Below are 15,614 nucleotides of genomic sequence, written 5' to 3' on the forward strand. Positions count from 1 at the left end.
AAAACAAGAGCGTTGACGAAAAGTCCATCAAAACCAGTATCCTATTTCTAACAGCGGCCAACCCAGGTCACAGTGGATTTCCCCCCAAGTCCATCTTAATAAGAGCTTGTGGACTTTTCTTGTAGGAAATTATCCAAACCTTTTTTAAACCCAGCTAAGCTAACTGCTTTCACCACATTCTCCAGCAACAAATTCCAGAGTTTAATTACATGTTGAGTGAAGAAATATCTTCTTTGGTTTGTTTTAAATCTACTACTTAGTAGTTTCATCGCATGCCTGCTAGTCCTAGTATTTTTGGAAAAAGTAAACAAGTGATTCACATCTACCCGTTCCACTCCACCCAGTATTTTACAGACTTCTATCATATCTCTCCTGAGCTGTCTCTTCTCCAGGCTGAAGAGCCCTAACCGCTTTCGCCTTTCCTCATAGAGAAGCCGTCCAAACCTGATTTTCATTTTTGTTGCCCTTCTCTGTGCCTTTTCTAATTCTGCTATATCTTTTTTGAGATATGGTAAGTAAACCAGACACCAGGACATACCTAGATATCCAGTGTCAGGAGCTGACCTCTGCTGGCTAAATTATCAGCCCCAGAATATCTAAATGCTAATATAAAATTATAACACATCTAAAATTACAATGGTTAAAGCAGTGGGTTCAGGTCTTATCCTTATGACCTTGGGCAAGTCACTTAACCCTCCCTTAAACCCCACAGAACTGGCCGGCCACCTACATGTAACTGGGCAGGACCATTGACTATTGGTTCTAACTAACCATTCACAAACTGGCTAGCCAAGGGGCGGTCTATGGGTGGACTTGGAACTTGACCAATTAATAATAATAATAATTTTATTCTTATATACTGCCATACCGAAAAAGTTCTAGGCGGTTCACAACAAGGTGAGCTAATACATGGGATCCAGATAAAATACAAATTAGAATAATGGACTTAAAAACAGATAAAGACAGAAAGCATTTACAATATAATGCATGACAGGTAAAAAAAGTAATACATAGAACAGATAAAATTAGAAGCAATATTATATCTCTGTTAATTGGATTTCAGTGCTGTGATTTTTGAAACTTGTTTCGTGGTAGTTCTGTTAAGTTTCTCATTCACTGTATTTTTGGTTTATATTTGATCTTTTTACTAACTGTTGTTAACAAATCTTTAATTTTTATGCCGAAATGCTGTCCGCCGCACTGGGTGAAGACAGGCAGTTGATAAATCCAAATAAATATTCAGTCCATTAGCATCTCAAGTAAGCAAACCTGCTCTCTTAACTTTATCTGTCAAGTTAACCAGGCACCAGTCTGATATATTTAATGGTTCAGGGACAAATTCTGCTCGAGGTGTCCGCAGCTTAAAAACTGCTGACTGCCGCTGGCTCAATATTACCCCCGTGCTTATAATTCTAGGCTTTGCCATTCACTTCCCTAGATTTAAAAGCCTCGTGTTTGGGCCTAGTGCTGAAAATCAGTACTAGCCCTAAATCTGCCTCTGATGCCACCCACTTTAGTTTTTTGGGCCAGGCACTAGTGACCTGGATTGGCCATCGTGAGAATGGGTTACTGGGCTTGATGGACCCAGTAAAGCTATTCTTATCTTCTTATGTTTTACGCCCCTAAATTTAAAGACGTTTAGTGAAACTTTTAGTATTTTTTTAAAGTTTGGGTGTCTGAGTTATAAGGTCTCACACGGTTTGACACCTAATTACCTTGCTGATCATTTTACTTTGATAAGATCTAGACGTTCATTGCTTATTGCAACTTTATTTGCATTTCCTTCTGTAAAAGGCTGCTTATTTAAATGATAATTCCACTGTTTACTTTCATTTCAAGTAGATAGTTTGGGACGCTGACTTTCACCGACTATTAGAAAATGCAAATTCTTATTTGCATTGTAGGAAATTATTGAAAGCTTATCTATTTGTTAAATATATAGTGGTACCTTGGATTACGAGCATAATCCGTTCCAGGAGCATGCTCGTAATCCAAAATGCTCGTTTATCAAAGCGAGTTTCCCCATAGGAAATAATGGAAACTCGCTTTGATACGTTCCCCCCCCCCCCCCGAGAACCGGCATTGCTCCTCTTGAAGGCACCCCCCCCGCGATCCGGCACCCCCCCTGCAAACCGGCATCCCCCACAGACACGATTGGGCACCCCCCCCCGCCACGATCCGACCCCCCCCCCCGACACAATTGGGCACCCCCCGCCGCTTCTTACCCTCATCTGGGCACTCTTGAAAATCGGCCTCCTCGTCTGCTGGGCCTTGAGCATCTGAGCATGCTCAAGGCCTGCGAGTTCACGTTCACGGATCGTGGCGGGGGGGGGGTGCCCAATCGTGTCGGGGGGGGTCGGATCGTGGCTGGGGGGGTGCCCAATCGTGGCGGGGAGGTCGGATCGTGGCGGGGGGGGGTGCCGGATCGCAGGGGGGATGCCGGATTGCGGGGGGGGGGGGGGGGGTGGTGCTCGTAAATCGAGCCATGCTCGGTTTCCAAGGCACCGATTTTGCAAATGTTTTGCTCGTCTTGCAAAACACTCGCAAACCAGTGCACTCGTAAACCGAGGTACCACTGTATAGAAAATTGATGCTTTGTATTTTGCTGTGAATAACTCGGTCCTCTTTTACAAAGCCGCGAAAGCGGTTTTTAGCACCGGCTGGCGCGTTGAATGCTCTGCACTACTCCTGACACATGAGCGTTGGGAGCAGCGCAGAACATTCAGCACGCCGGCCTGCGCTAAAAACAGTTTCTGCGGTTTTGTATAAAGAGGGGGGTTATTTTGCTAACCGCACTGACCTGCAAAGTATTGCGATATATAAATTAATTTTATGCTATGTTATGTATAAGATTACGCACTCTAAGTGAGGGAAGGTAGGGAGAGAGGATAAGTAATCTGAACTGTGGGACGTTATAACGGGGACGTAGCCAGAACTCGGAGGGGGGGGGGGGGGCAGGCATTTCTTCTCAGTGTTGTTTCCCCTCAAAAAAATCTTAGTTTTGTTGGTGGGAATGCTCAAGCCCTGCCAACTGGAGATTCTCTGCCAGAACACCTGCCCATGCTACAGAAGCAGTGAGAAAGCCGGCAAAATGCTCCAGTCTTTGACGTCGGCACTTCTGCACATGCTCAGTTCAAATGCATGAACTGAGCATGCATGGAAGTGCCGACATTAGTGAGTGGAGCATCCCGCCAGCTTCCTGCTGCTCAGACAGAAAGGACAGGGGTTCAACCATGAATGTGGTGTTGCAATTTTTGAAGGGGGCCTGAGTTCAAACTGGCCCTCAAGGCCCCCACCCCATGGCTTTGCCACTGCATTATGAGTACAAACTTCCTGCGTCTACAGGGATTTTTCAATTTAGTAATAGGAGAGAGGGGAGCTGGATTACTGGGACTTGGAATAATTTTTATCCCAGGACAAGCAGGCAGCATATTCTCAACATGTGGGTGACGTCATCCACGGAGCCCCGATCGGATACTCTCGCAAGCAAACTTGCTTGAAAATCTTCAAGCTTGCGAGTGTACCGTGCATGCGCGTGTGCCTTCCCGCCCGAGTTAGGGCGCGCGTCTCCTCAGCGTGGCCTCAGTTCTTGTTTTTCCATGGAGCCAAGAAGCCCTGTTCTACAGCTCTGCCATTTCCTACTTGCCTTCTCGCACCGCGGCTTTCTTTCTTTTCTTTAAGTCGCTGTGCGGCGCCTATTTTATTAAATAAATAAATGATTTGTTGTGTTCCCGCTGGTTTTCCTCCGGTGGGCCTTTCTTGGGCTTCGGCCCTGCCACTAGTCCTCGTTTGGCTGCGGCTGTGTTTTTCTTTCTCCCCTGGCCTCTCACTGGGTTCACCACGTGTGAGTGGAGTGGCCAGGCCTTTTTCCTTCCTTGGAATCGAGCTGACGTGGCATCGATCTCCAGTGGCGGCCTCGTCTAATCCCTCTGGTCACGTCTGCTGTGCCTCGTGGGTTCCATCCTCGGGTAAATCTCTTCTTTCCTTCCTAGGTGCGTTACCTCAGTAACGCCGCCAGCTGAGTCTCAGGCATTCCAGGCATCGAGTGCAGTCGTGCCAGCCTCTACGAGACCTTTGAAGCGTGCCTCCTTTCATGGGAATACACATCCTCGAGATTGCCCTCTATGGAGCGCACTGCTGCACCTTCATTACTAGTTTCATTGGTATGGTGCCACCTTTCGAAGCCTTCCTGAACTTCGACTGAGCGACGTCAGCTGAAGCTTTGTGCCTCGACGTCGACTGAGGCTTTGCGCCTCGGCGTCGGCTGGGCTCTGCGCCTCGGCGTCGGCTGGGCTCTGCGCCTCGACATCGACTGAGGCTTTGCGCCTCGACGTCGACTGAGGCATTGGGCCTCGGCGTCGACTGAGGCTTTGGGCCTCGGCGTCAACTGAGGTTTTGTGCCTCGACGTCGACGGGGGCTCTGTGCCTTGACGTCGCCTGGGGCTTTGTGCCTCGACGTCGACGTCTACCGGATCCAGTTAAGGGATTCGACGGTTCTCAACTTTCTCACCAATCCCTGGTGGTTGAGTCTTCCTTGAAGAAGCCCAACCCCTCGAGGGTGATGCTGCCGTCCCGCCAGGGCGGGAGGGCCATCCGATGGACAAGTTTGGTCGCCGTCTTTATCAAAACTCGATGATGGCGAACTGTGTCCTCAACTATAACTTTATCTTCGCGTCCTATCTCCGGTTCTGTGTGGAAGCCCTCCACTCGTTCCGGACGGACATGCCAGATTCTCGTAGTCAGGAGTTTCATCTCCTTGAGGAGATTCTCTCCCAGCTCCGGCTCTATATGTTCCAGGCGGCCTATGATGCCTTCGAGTTGTCCTCAAGAGTCACAGCTTTTGCTATCGCCATGCATCGTCTCGCTTGGCTCAAGAGTGTGGATATGGATCCAAATCTCCAGGATCGTCTAGCCAATCTCCCTTGCGTGGGTACTGAGCTATTTGATGTTTCCATCGAGGCAGCCACTAAGTGCCTCTCAGAACACGAACGGTCCTTCGCCTCTCTGGTGCGCCTTAAACCGATGGTCCCTCCAGCCCAGCAGTATAAAATCCCTCTCTGGAGGTACTCACAGGATCCCACTCCTGCGTTCTCTCGGCCTCCTTCGAAGCGGCCACGACTGCTGCAGCAGCGCCATGCTGCAGTCCAGCCGCCGGCTCCGGCGAAACCTGAACTGTCTTTTTGACTATTCCAGTATGAGCCTCCGGGCTCCTCTCCTTCTGGAGACTTCTCGCCTTCCTATCGGGGGGCGTCTCCATCATTTCTACGCACGGTGGGACGGCCTTACCTGTGATAGTTGGGCGCTTTCCATCATCCAAGAAGGGTACTTCCTTCACTTTAGTCAAGTACTCCCAGACCTTCCTCCAGGAGAGTGTCCTTCGGGCCAGTCTCAACTGCCCCTTCTCTTGCAGGAAGTTCGAGCCCTAGTTCGCCTCCGAGCGGCTGATAGGTTCCTTCGGACCAGTGGCATACGGGATTCTACTCCCGGTATTTTCTGGTGCCCAAGAGGACGGGGACCTGCGTCCGATCCTGGACCTCCATGCCCTGAACAAGTTTCTAGTCCAGGAATGGTTCAGTATGCTCACCCTTCCAACGTTGTGCCCCCTCTTGGACGTGGGGGACTGGCTGTGCTCCCTGGACCTCAATGAGGCGTACACGCACATTCCTATACACCCGGCCTCACGCCAGTTTCCGAGATTCCAGGTGGGGAATCTCCATCTCCAGTATCGTATTCTTCCCTTCGGCCTGGCGGCCTCTCCGAGGGTTTTCACAAAATGCCTGGTTGTGGTGGCTGCTGCCCTGCGTCTCCGCAGCCTGCAGGTGTTTCCCTACCTCGATGCCTAGTTGATCAAAGCATCCTCTCGCCAGGAGGTTCTGCGAGCGACAACTCAAATCATTTTGCTCCTTCAGAGTCTCGGTTTCGAGGTGAACTTCCCCAAGTCTCGCCTCTGTCCGTCCCAGTCTCTGGAGTTCATCGGAGCGGTCCTGGACACAGTTCGTCTGCGCTCCTTCTTGTCTCGGCCTCGGTAGGAGGCCCTTGTTCATTTCTGCAGGAAGGTGGCCCTTCGGCCCCGGCTCGACTCCTGATGGTCCTCCTCGGTCACCTGGCCTTTACGGTTCACGTGACTTCTTTTGCCAGACTTCACCTCCGCATTCCTCAGTGGACTCTTGCGGCCCAATGGAATCTGAATCGAGACTCTCTCTCGATGCGTTGTTGTGCTTCCTTTGTTGGAGGCGCTCTTCCAATCCTTCTAGAGGTTTTCTGTTTCATGCTCCTCCTCCACGAAAGGTCCTCACAACGGACTCGTCGGCCTATGCTTGGGGGGCTCGTCTGGCCGGTCTTCGCACTCAGGGTTTTTGGTCCAGTGCAGACCGCCTTTGTTACATCAATCTGCAGGAGCTTCGTGCGATTCTCCTCGCTCTGAAAGCTTTTTGCCACCTGCTTCGCGACCGAGTGGTGCTGATCCACATGGACAACCAGGTCGCCTTATATCGGTTGTATTATATCGACTAACAGGGTGACATGGGGTCACCGTCCCTGTGCCAAGAGACGTTGCGGCTCTACGTTTGGGCCATTCGCCGCAATATGTTCCTTCGAGGTCTATATTCCGGGTCAGCACAATTGTCTGGCGGACAGCTTGACTCGTCCTTTGCAGCCTCACGAGTGGTCCCTACATTCCTGGCTCTGCGTCGGGTGTTTGCTCGTTGGGGGACTCCGGATGTCGATCTGTTCGCGTCCCCCCTCGTTCGCAAATTACCCCGCTTCTACTCCAGGGTTTACACCCCTCTCTGGCTCGAAGCGGATGCTTTTCTGCTGGGTTGGACTTACCTTTTTCTGAATGCGTTCCCTCCGTCAGGTTCCAGTCCTCGCGGGCCACCATGATTCTGATAGCTCCTCAGTGGCCCTGGCAGCCGTGGTTCTCCCTTGTTACAACTCAGTTCCGGGGAGCCTCTTCTTCTGCCTGTTTTCCTTCTCTGCTTTCACTGAGTCAGGGTTCACTGCTTCATCCCAACCTGCAGTCTCTGCACTTGAAAGCTTGGCTCCTCGTGACTTAATGCCCTCGTTCCAGCTCTCCCAGCCTGTGCTGGATGTCCTGGAGGCGTCTCGGAAAGGGTCCACTCGCCAATGTGGACCCGCTTTTCTTCCTGGTATGCTACTCGACAGCTGGAGCCGGTCTCTGCCTCCCTGTCTGCTGTCTTAGACTATCTGTTGCACTTGTCGGGCGCTGGACTCAAGTCCTTTACGATTCGTGTCCACCTTAGTACCATTACTGCTTTTCATCTGCCGCGTGACGGGAAGCCTATCTCTGTTCATCCTGTGATTTCCCGCTTCATGTAAGGCCTTTTCCGCGTTAATCCGCCCCTTAAACCTCCTCCGGTGGTTTGGGATCTTAATGTGGTTCTTGCTCCTTTCATGTAACCCCCGTTCGAGCCGCTAGCGCGGGCTCACTTGCAGTTTCTTCCTTGGTGGGTTTTGTTTCCTATTGCTCTCGCGTCTGCCCGTCGGGTCAGTGAGCTTCAGCCCTGGTAGCGGAGCCACCTTTCACTGTCTTTCATCATGATGAGGTGGTCCTCCGTACCTATCCTACGTTCTTGTCTAAGGTTGTTTCCGAGTTTCCCATCAACCAATCCATGGTTCTTCCTGTGTTTTTTCCGAAGCCCCCTTCTCACCCTGGAGCAGTGGCTCTGCATTCTCTTGATTGTAAGCATGCGCTGGCCTTCCACTTGAAGCACACCGCTCCCCTTCGTTCTGTTCCACAGCTGTTCCTCTCTTTCGATCCTACTCGCTTGGGTCGCTCTGTTTCTAAGTGGACCATTTCTAAACGGGTTGGCCACTTGTATCTCTCTCTGTTACGCTCAGGTTGGCTTCTCCCTGCCGGGTCGAGTCACAGGCCACGAAGTGCGTGCTATGGCGGCATCTGTTGCTTTCCTCCGCTCGACTCCCTTTGAGGAAATCTGTAAGGCTGCCACTTGGTCCTCGTTTCATACATTCACCTCTCACTACTGTCTGGCTGCTTTCTCCAGGCGTGACGGCCACTTTGGCCAGTCGGTTTGGCAACCCTGTTCTCCTAAATTGCCAACTCTCCCTCCATCCCATTATAGTTAGCTTGGAGGTCACCCACATGTTGAGAATATGCTGCCTGCTTGTCCTGGAATAAAGCACAGTTACTTACCGTAACAGGTGTTATCCAGGGACAGCAGGCAGATAATCTCGCAACCCACCCTCCTCCTCGGGTTGGCTTCTGAGGCCACGCTGAGGAGACGCGCGCCCTAACTCGGGCGGGAAGGCACACGTGCATGCGCGGTACACTCGCAAGCTTGAAGATCTTCAAGCAAGTTTGCTTGCAGAGTATCCGATCGGGGCTCCGTGGATGACGTCACCCACATGTTGAGAATACCTGCCTGCTGTCCCTGGATAACACCTGTTACGGTAAGTAACTGTGCTATTTGTTCATTTGTTGGTTGTGTTTTTATGTAGCATTCTTACCAATTCTACTAAGAAACGAAAAGATATAGGAGTCTCTGTTACTTTGAGATTTGTGGTGAGGTTGGAGTGGGGGGAAGAGATTATGGTTAGGGATGGTTGGGTGGAAAAGGGGGAGGAGAATTTTCAGTTTCATTCAATAAAAAATGTTGAAAAAAAGAAAAAAAAGTTAGGCCTGTATCCCTAGTCAATTTAGGAGCATAACTCCTTTGAATAACAGGCCCTTAGATTGCATCTGACTGTAACTCGCCTTGAGCTAAATCCAAAATCCCTTCCCAAGTTCTGGTGCCGATTCAGACGGGTTCTGGCTGTGTTACTTTTCTGCTCAGACACAAGATTTTTGGATACTAGAGTTCCTGGTTTTTCCAGCCAGCTCCTTGTGTTGTGAGAAGTCCGATTTTCTTTTTTTTTTTCTCTTTGGAGTTTTCACATTACAGGAGGAAATGCATGTTTCTACTTCTAGCTTGGAGTTGCTTAGTCTGTGTATGGTGGGGGCCCTATCACAGGTGAGATCTAAGAGAAGGGATGTTGCAGGTTCCAATTTGCACCCACCAGCAGACTGTCTCCTAATGCATATGTCTCTTTCTTGCTAAGTGGTTAGAGTGACAGCCTCAGCACCCTGAGGTTGTGGATTCAAATCCCACACTGCTCCTTGTGACCTTGGACAAGTCACTCAATCCTTCATTGTCCCAGGTACGTTAGATTGTGAGCCCACCTAAGCCCACAGGGACAGAAAGGCAGAATGCTTGAGTACCTGTTTGTTAAACCGCTTAGATAACCTTGATAGGCAGTATATAAATACCTAAATAAATAAAAAAAAGTCTGTCTCGTATCTTGGCTGTCTCAGATGGAAATGATTCACTCTTTGGTGTCTGGAAGTGTGTATTTTCTCTCTGGCCAGCCTGTCTCGCTATATGCATAATATCTTGGCTGTCTCACATGCAAATGATTCACACTCTTGGCTGTCTGAAAGTGTGAGTCTCTCTTCCTCTGGCGGATTCACAGTGTATGTGTCTCAGGTTGATACACTGGCAAGTCTCGCTCTCTCTGGCTGTATGGGTTTAATCACTCAGAACTCTAGAGATAAAAGTTAATTCCATTTAGTCTCCTCTAACTCTTCTCAAACAAAATATTTACACCAGTGAGTGACCTGAATCAGCTCCAAAGGGAGAGTCCCTTTGTGCTAGATACAGCATGCTGCTAAGACTCTGTAAGGCATGAATGTACACCCTGCAGCACACAGAACACACAACAAGCACTCCCCCCTGGTCGCCCACAAAAACATGCAAACGGCAGCCTAGCTGCAAACAACATTCAGACACCCTGAAGCAAAGAGGCAATAACTTTTTGCAGTGACGCCCTACCCTCTCCTTAATACCCAGATGATTGAAAAGTGTGAAGAGACTTAGCTAAGGCTGGAGCCTGAGCCCCGGATTAGCTCAGAAACCCTCAATATCTAGCCTGGACTAGCCTCAGGAACTTCAGTCTCACCCTCCCCACCTTGAAAACCCAACCCCCCCCCTCCTTCTGCAGAGCAGACGTTTGACTCCTTCCTCCACCCACCTTCCGCCTGTCCCCCTCCCTCCGCCCCCTTTGCTCTCTCGCTCAGCCCCCTCCCTTGAGTTGAAACAAGGACAAGCCTGGCAGACATTATATAACTCCAAATTAGGAGCAGGACCGAGAAAGAGCTCTGCATCTCATTTATTCTAAGAGAAATGAACCCGCCCACCACCACCACCTCCTCCATCTGCAGAGAGGACAGACAAGAACAAACTGCCACATATCAATAAAGTTTCTTGAATTTAATGGAGGAGGGGAGAGAAAAGGCAAAAAGGTTGACGAGAAGGAAGCAAACGGAGAGATGAGAAAGAACAGAAAAAAAAAAAAGACAGAAAGTAGAAAACCAAGGGGAAGAAAAGTGAACCTTTAAAATATGTCAAAGCGACCCCAGTCACTGCTCACGTGCTCAGACTTCAGACCCTAGACGCCTACTTCCCCCTCTCAACTTCCTGACCCCAAGTCTCATTAGCACCAAATTCTCTTGCCTTCCACTTTACTTCTTCCTTGTGTCTACCCCGCATCGCACTCCCTTCTTGCCCCACTGTTCATTTTCTTTCTCACCCTCGCAGCCCTTTCCACCCTACTCTTCCTATCCGTCCTGCAAGCCCCTCTTCCATCCCTCTTCCTTCCATCTCTCATAAATAAAATAGATATGGAGCTTTTTTTATATATCTATAATTTTTCATGCAATTTCACCTCATCCCTCCCTTCCGTTCCCCTTCCAGGTTTCCTTGAGAAGCATCATCATCTTAGCAACCGGCTCCTACAAGCCTTAGAAACGGTTGCCCAGTTGGGTCACCACGGCAACTGGTTCTTACCAAGCACCACAAAACCGAAAAAAGGGATGGGGAAGGAAGCAAGGGAGGAGTAGGGATGGAAGGGAACCGGGCAAGTGCAACATTTCTTCCCCCCCCCACCCCTCAATCCAACATCTGAGGACAGGGTCTGGGACCAGGCTCGTACCTGGGCCAGGCAAGAGAAGGCAACAGTAATTGCAGCACCAGGACCAATCACAAGCCAGGCACCCAAAGAGGACAGGGCAGAGTTCCTCTAACATTCTCACATGCACACATACAGACTGCAGTCTGAAAAAAGGGCAGGTTGCCTTGAACACACACAGCAGGCCCACCGATTCTAGCCTAAGGAAAGTACAGGTCTCCTTTAACACAGACACACATGCGCCTGCCGTTCCTTTTTCCAGAGGAGCCTACATTCAGCACGTCCACAATGGCTTTTTCTGCACAGCCAATCCAAGCCGAGGTAGCCGAGGGCGGCCAATGGAAAGGCGAGGGGGCTGAGGGTGCTGACCCCTTCCTCTCCCTGTTGCATAGGTTTAGCTGCAGCAAACCCCCCCTCCCAGGCCCCTTTAACCCTCTGCCGTCCACAACCAGCCCTGTTCAGTCCCAGGGCTGGTCCCATGGCTAGTGGCCTGGAATCTCCACGTACAGAACTCGGGCATAAGCTTTACAAAGAACCAGGGTGCTGGCTGAAACCCCTGCTGAGGCACTTCCTTCAGATTCTGCAAACTCCCTGGCCTGACAATGTCTTTGCATTGCCAGAGAAATGGTGAAATTAAAACATTAGAAAAGGAGAGAAGGACAGATTTTCTTTTAGTTTGTTTTCACTTGTGCAAAAGGGAAAAGAGAAATACTCAGTTCCTGGGTTTTGCTTTTGGGCATGAATATGTCTGGTCTTGTTCCATTACAGCAGAACTAAATATATTTTGTACAGCATCTGACCCATTTCAATATAAGCTTACAACACCATAACCCTCTTGACAGATACTGACAGGTACTGACAGATAAAGTGGTTTCCCCCACACCCCGTGAGATGTAGGGAGACAAGTTGTTCCTATGGAAGCCGTATACAGAGAGTCAGGGCAGAGCTGGGGATTAGAACTGGAGGAGATAAAGCAATTTGAACAAAGTTATACACAATCCTCATTACTAGTTACTGCCGACAGAAAGAATAGGGAGACAGATCCCCACTGACCTGACACTTGTCATTGGTGCCAGCGCTCCTCATCCTTGCTGAACAAATTTGAACAGGAACCCACTGGGAAAAGCTTTTCGTCTGGCCCTCACCATCTGTGGATAATAAACAGAGCGCTCATATTCCAGGTGTGGTGGTCCTAGCTGCATACAAAAGATAATACATAGGAAGCACGTTTGACTTCATGATGTCATTACTGCATTGGGAAAATAGCAAACAATGCAGAGTCTGTGTTCTTGCCAGGATGAACTGACAGATACAACTCTTCTTCCATTACACCAAATACTCCACACAACCCCCCTCCTTCTGATATTGGGATTATAGCTCTCCCCCCCCCCTTTATACTCAGGAATACATTATCCCCATTCACCATTCATAAATAGACACCCATACCAGAGTGGAGGAGTGGCCTAGTGGTTAGGGATGCAGCCTCAGGACCTTGAGGTTGCAGGTTCAAGCCCAGCGCTGCTCCTTATGAGCCTGGGCAAGTCACTAACACGCCACTGCCCCAGGTACATTAGTCATATTGTGAGCCCACTGGGACAGAGAGTGAAAATACTTAAGTACCTGAAAGTAAACCACTTTGGCCAGGGGTGCTCAATATCGCGATCGACCGGTAGATCGGGAAGGCAACTTGAGTCAATCGTGGAGTCCTTCCCGGGCTCCGTGACAGACTTGTGTTGCTGTCCCGATCTACCGGGCCGAGCAGCCTTCCTCTCCCCCAATGTCCCCCACCGCCTCCCTAAGCTCTCCCTGCAGAAGCGTCGGACCGACCAGCATGCCTCTCTCCCTGACATCAATTCTGACGTCGGAGAGGAAGTTCTGGGCCAGCCAATCGTTAGCTCCCTGCGCTAAAAACTGCTATCGCGGTTTAGTAAAAAGGGAGGGGGGGTATATTTGTCTATTTTTGCACGGTTGTTACTGAGGTGACATTGCGTAAAGTCATCAGCCTTGACCTCTTTGGAAAAACCTCGGGAATATGAATGATAATTAACATTTTCTCTGCCTTTCAGTGTGCTTTGTGGGTTGTTTTTTTTTCTAAATTTTATTGTTGGTAGATCATTTTGACTTGGTCGTTTTAAAAGTAGCTCGCAAGCCCAAAAACAGTGGGCACCCCTGACTTAGGCTATAAGTGATCTATAAATACATATCGAGACTGCAACACCAGAAATAGGCAATCTTCTCTCCAAACCATAAGCCATAATCATACGCCTACACAAACACAAACCAAGTTATCTGTGTCATGAACCCTCACGAAATAATGTCATCCCCAGATAGGGCCAGGCTCTTCTAAATTGTAAATCCCACTCAACTCCTTCTGGAGCATATTAGCAATCCATAAATAGAGCCGACGGGTGTGAGGCTCCCTACCAACCATACACTCCACCTGTCTGGTTCCACTCACTGATTTGCCTCCCTCACTCCCTGAATTCTGGCACCCAAGATGACTCCCTAGTTTGTAGATGGGTAGCACTAACCCTGTAGAGCCCCCCTGCCCCTATACCAGACCCTCAGCTGCACTGAAGAAAAGTAGCCTACTGGTTAAAGTGGTGGGGCTGAGTAGCAGGGAAGCCAGGGTTCAAATCTCACCCCTGTACCCTGTCGACCTTGAGCAAGTCATATCATCCTCCAAGAGCCTCAGGGTACAAACTTAGGAGTAAATATTCGGCCAGAAGCAAAATTATTCCAAACATATGTCCAGGCACCAGGTTTATGCGGCCCTGAGTAAGCTACTCAACAAAGATAAGACTGACTTTTAAGAGGTTTGATATGGTTGCATAATAGGCAGTTAGTGCCTGATTTTATAAACGGCATTAACCTCCTAGGCACCACTCGGTCCGGGTGACAGTCAACAGCATGGCACCATTTACAGAATCACGCTTAGCGGCACTTAAGGCGTTGCTAGGCAACCTAGTGGTTTTCCAAGTTAATGCAAATTTACTATCCCGCTCGAAGGGTCCAAGCCTTCTGGGTGGCTTACAATCTAACAGACCAATTAATAAAGGTTTACATAAATCTTAAAAAATTAAAATTACACAATTTAAATTCTAATTAGGCTAAAAAAGTACACAAACCGATGATCAATGTAAATAAAACATAAAAATTACATTTTTAATAGTCTTTCCAGGATTCTCTCCATACCAAACTGCTGCTAATCTTTCCCATACACATCCGAAAAAAAAAGAAATGTTTTTAATTCAGTCTTAAATTTATCTAAATTCCTTACCACAAAATACAAAATGGAAAGAATAATTGCCATACAAAAAGGGAATTATAACAATTTTAAAAAGATTTGGGGGCCATTGATAACATATTGTAATGATTAGGCACCTTTTTACACTAAAAGTATAATTATAATTTTGGGAAAGGGGGGATGTATAGCTATGTTATTGGTTAAATCAATGTTTTTCAATTTATTATATGTGAGATATGTTTGCTTTATAATATTTGTGGAAAGGGTGGGTGGTAAAGGGATTTAATTTATATATTGAAGATGATACTAGAAAATAAATTCAAGTGATGTGTATGATTTAATTGATGTATTATTGTACACTTGACGTAAGATGAAAAAATGAATAAAGAATTGAAAAAAAATAAATAAAAAATTCCTTACCACAGATGCCTAATGACGCTTCAGTTCAGCTAAGCCCATTCTTCCCCCCCTAACCACACCTACGTTTTAGGTAGGCATCGTTAGGCGCCAAAAAGCAAAACACGGAATTCCACACACACTTTACCCCCTCCTTTACAAAACCGCGCTTGCGTTTTCAGGGACGGCCGTCGCGGTATCAGCACTGACGCTCATAAAATTCCTATAAGCATCGGAGCTGTTACCGTGGCGGCAGGCACTAAAAACGCTAGTGCGGCTTTGTAAAGGAAGGGGGGTTAATTAATGTTTTTATTTAAATTTTAATTGTTTTTTAATGGCACGGAGAGTGTGGCACAGTAGTTAAAGCTACAGCCTCAGCCCTCTGAGGTTGAGGGTTCAAACCCACACTGTTCCCTGTGACCCTGGGCAAGTCACTTAAATCTCACCACTGCCCCAGGCACATTAGCTAGATTGTGAACCCACCAGGACAGACAGAGAAAAATGCTTGAGTTTTTGATGACCAAAAATTACCGGCTGGTCTGGAAGTGCTGGTACTCTGAAAGGCGCATTTCAGGTGTGTGTTTCTGGCTGTCGCTCATGATAAAAAATTTTTTAAAACCCCACTATTCACATATATTATAGTAGTACTAGTCTTATAGCCCGTTACATTAATGGGTGCTAGAATATATGTGTATGTGTGTGTGGTTTTATTTCTTTTTCTCTCTCCTTAGCTGCTTTCTGTATTTCTGTCTTTCTTTTATTTTCCTTGACTGTCCACCACCACCCTTTCTCCCTTCCTTTTACCTCCCCTGTGTCCTCCACCACCCCATCACTGCTCACCTTATCCAGCAGCAGCCCTTTAATTGATCTTCCTACTTCATTGCTTTTTCCTTTTTCTCCATCTTATTCCTCTCCCCCTTTCCTTACCTCATCATCATTATTACCCCCAAGCCAATTCTCTTCCTCCCTTCCCAGATCGGATCCCCCA

General features: G+C 48.3%; 1 protein-coding gene across 5 annotated transcripts in view; it reads right to left on the reverse strand.

The window, feature by feature from the left end:
* The window catches only part of KDM6B (lysine demethylase 6B), a 236,655-nt gene that overhangs the window by 147,924 nt on the left and 73,117 nt on the right, over positions 1-15,614 (reverse strand). For all 5 annotated transcript variants that reach the window (XM_033924256.1, XM_033924261.1, XM_033924253.1 and 2 more), the window contains one exon: positions 12,037-12,131. The gene's annotated coding sequence lies outside the window, so the exon portion shown is untranslated. The remainder of the gene's footprint in view (positions 1-12,036; positions 12,132-15,614) is intronic.

Source organism: Geotrypetes seraphini, chromosome 16 (genome assembly GCF_902459505.1).
Source record: "Geotrypetes seraphini chromosome 16, aGeoSer1.1, whole genome shotgun sequence".
NCBI classification, from domain to species: domain Eukaryota; kingdom Metazoa; phylum Chordata; class Amphibia; order Gymnophiona; family Dermophiidae; genus Geotrypetes; species Geotrypetes seraphini.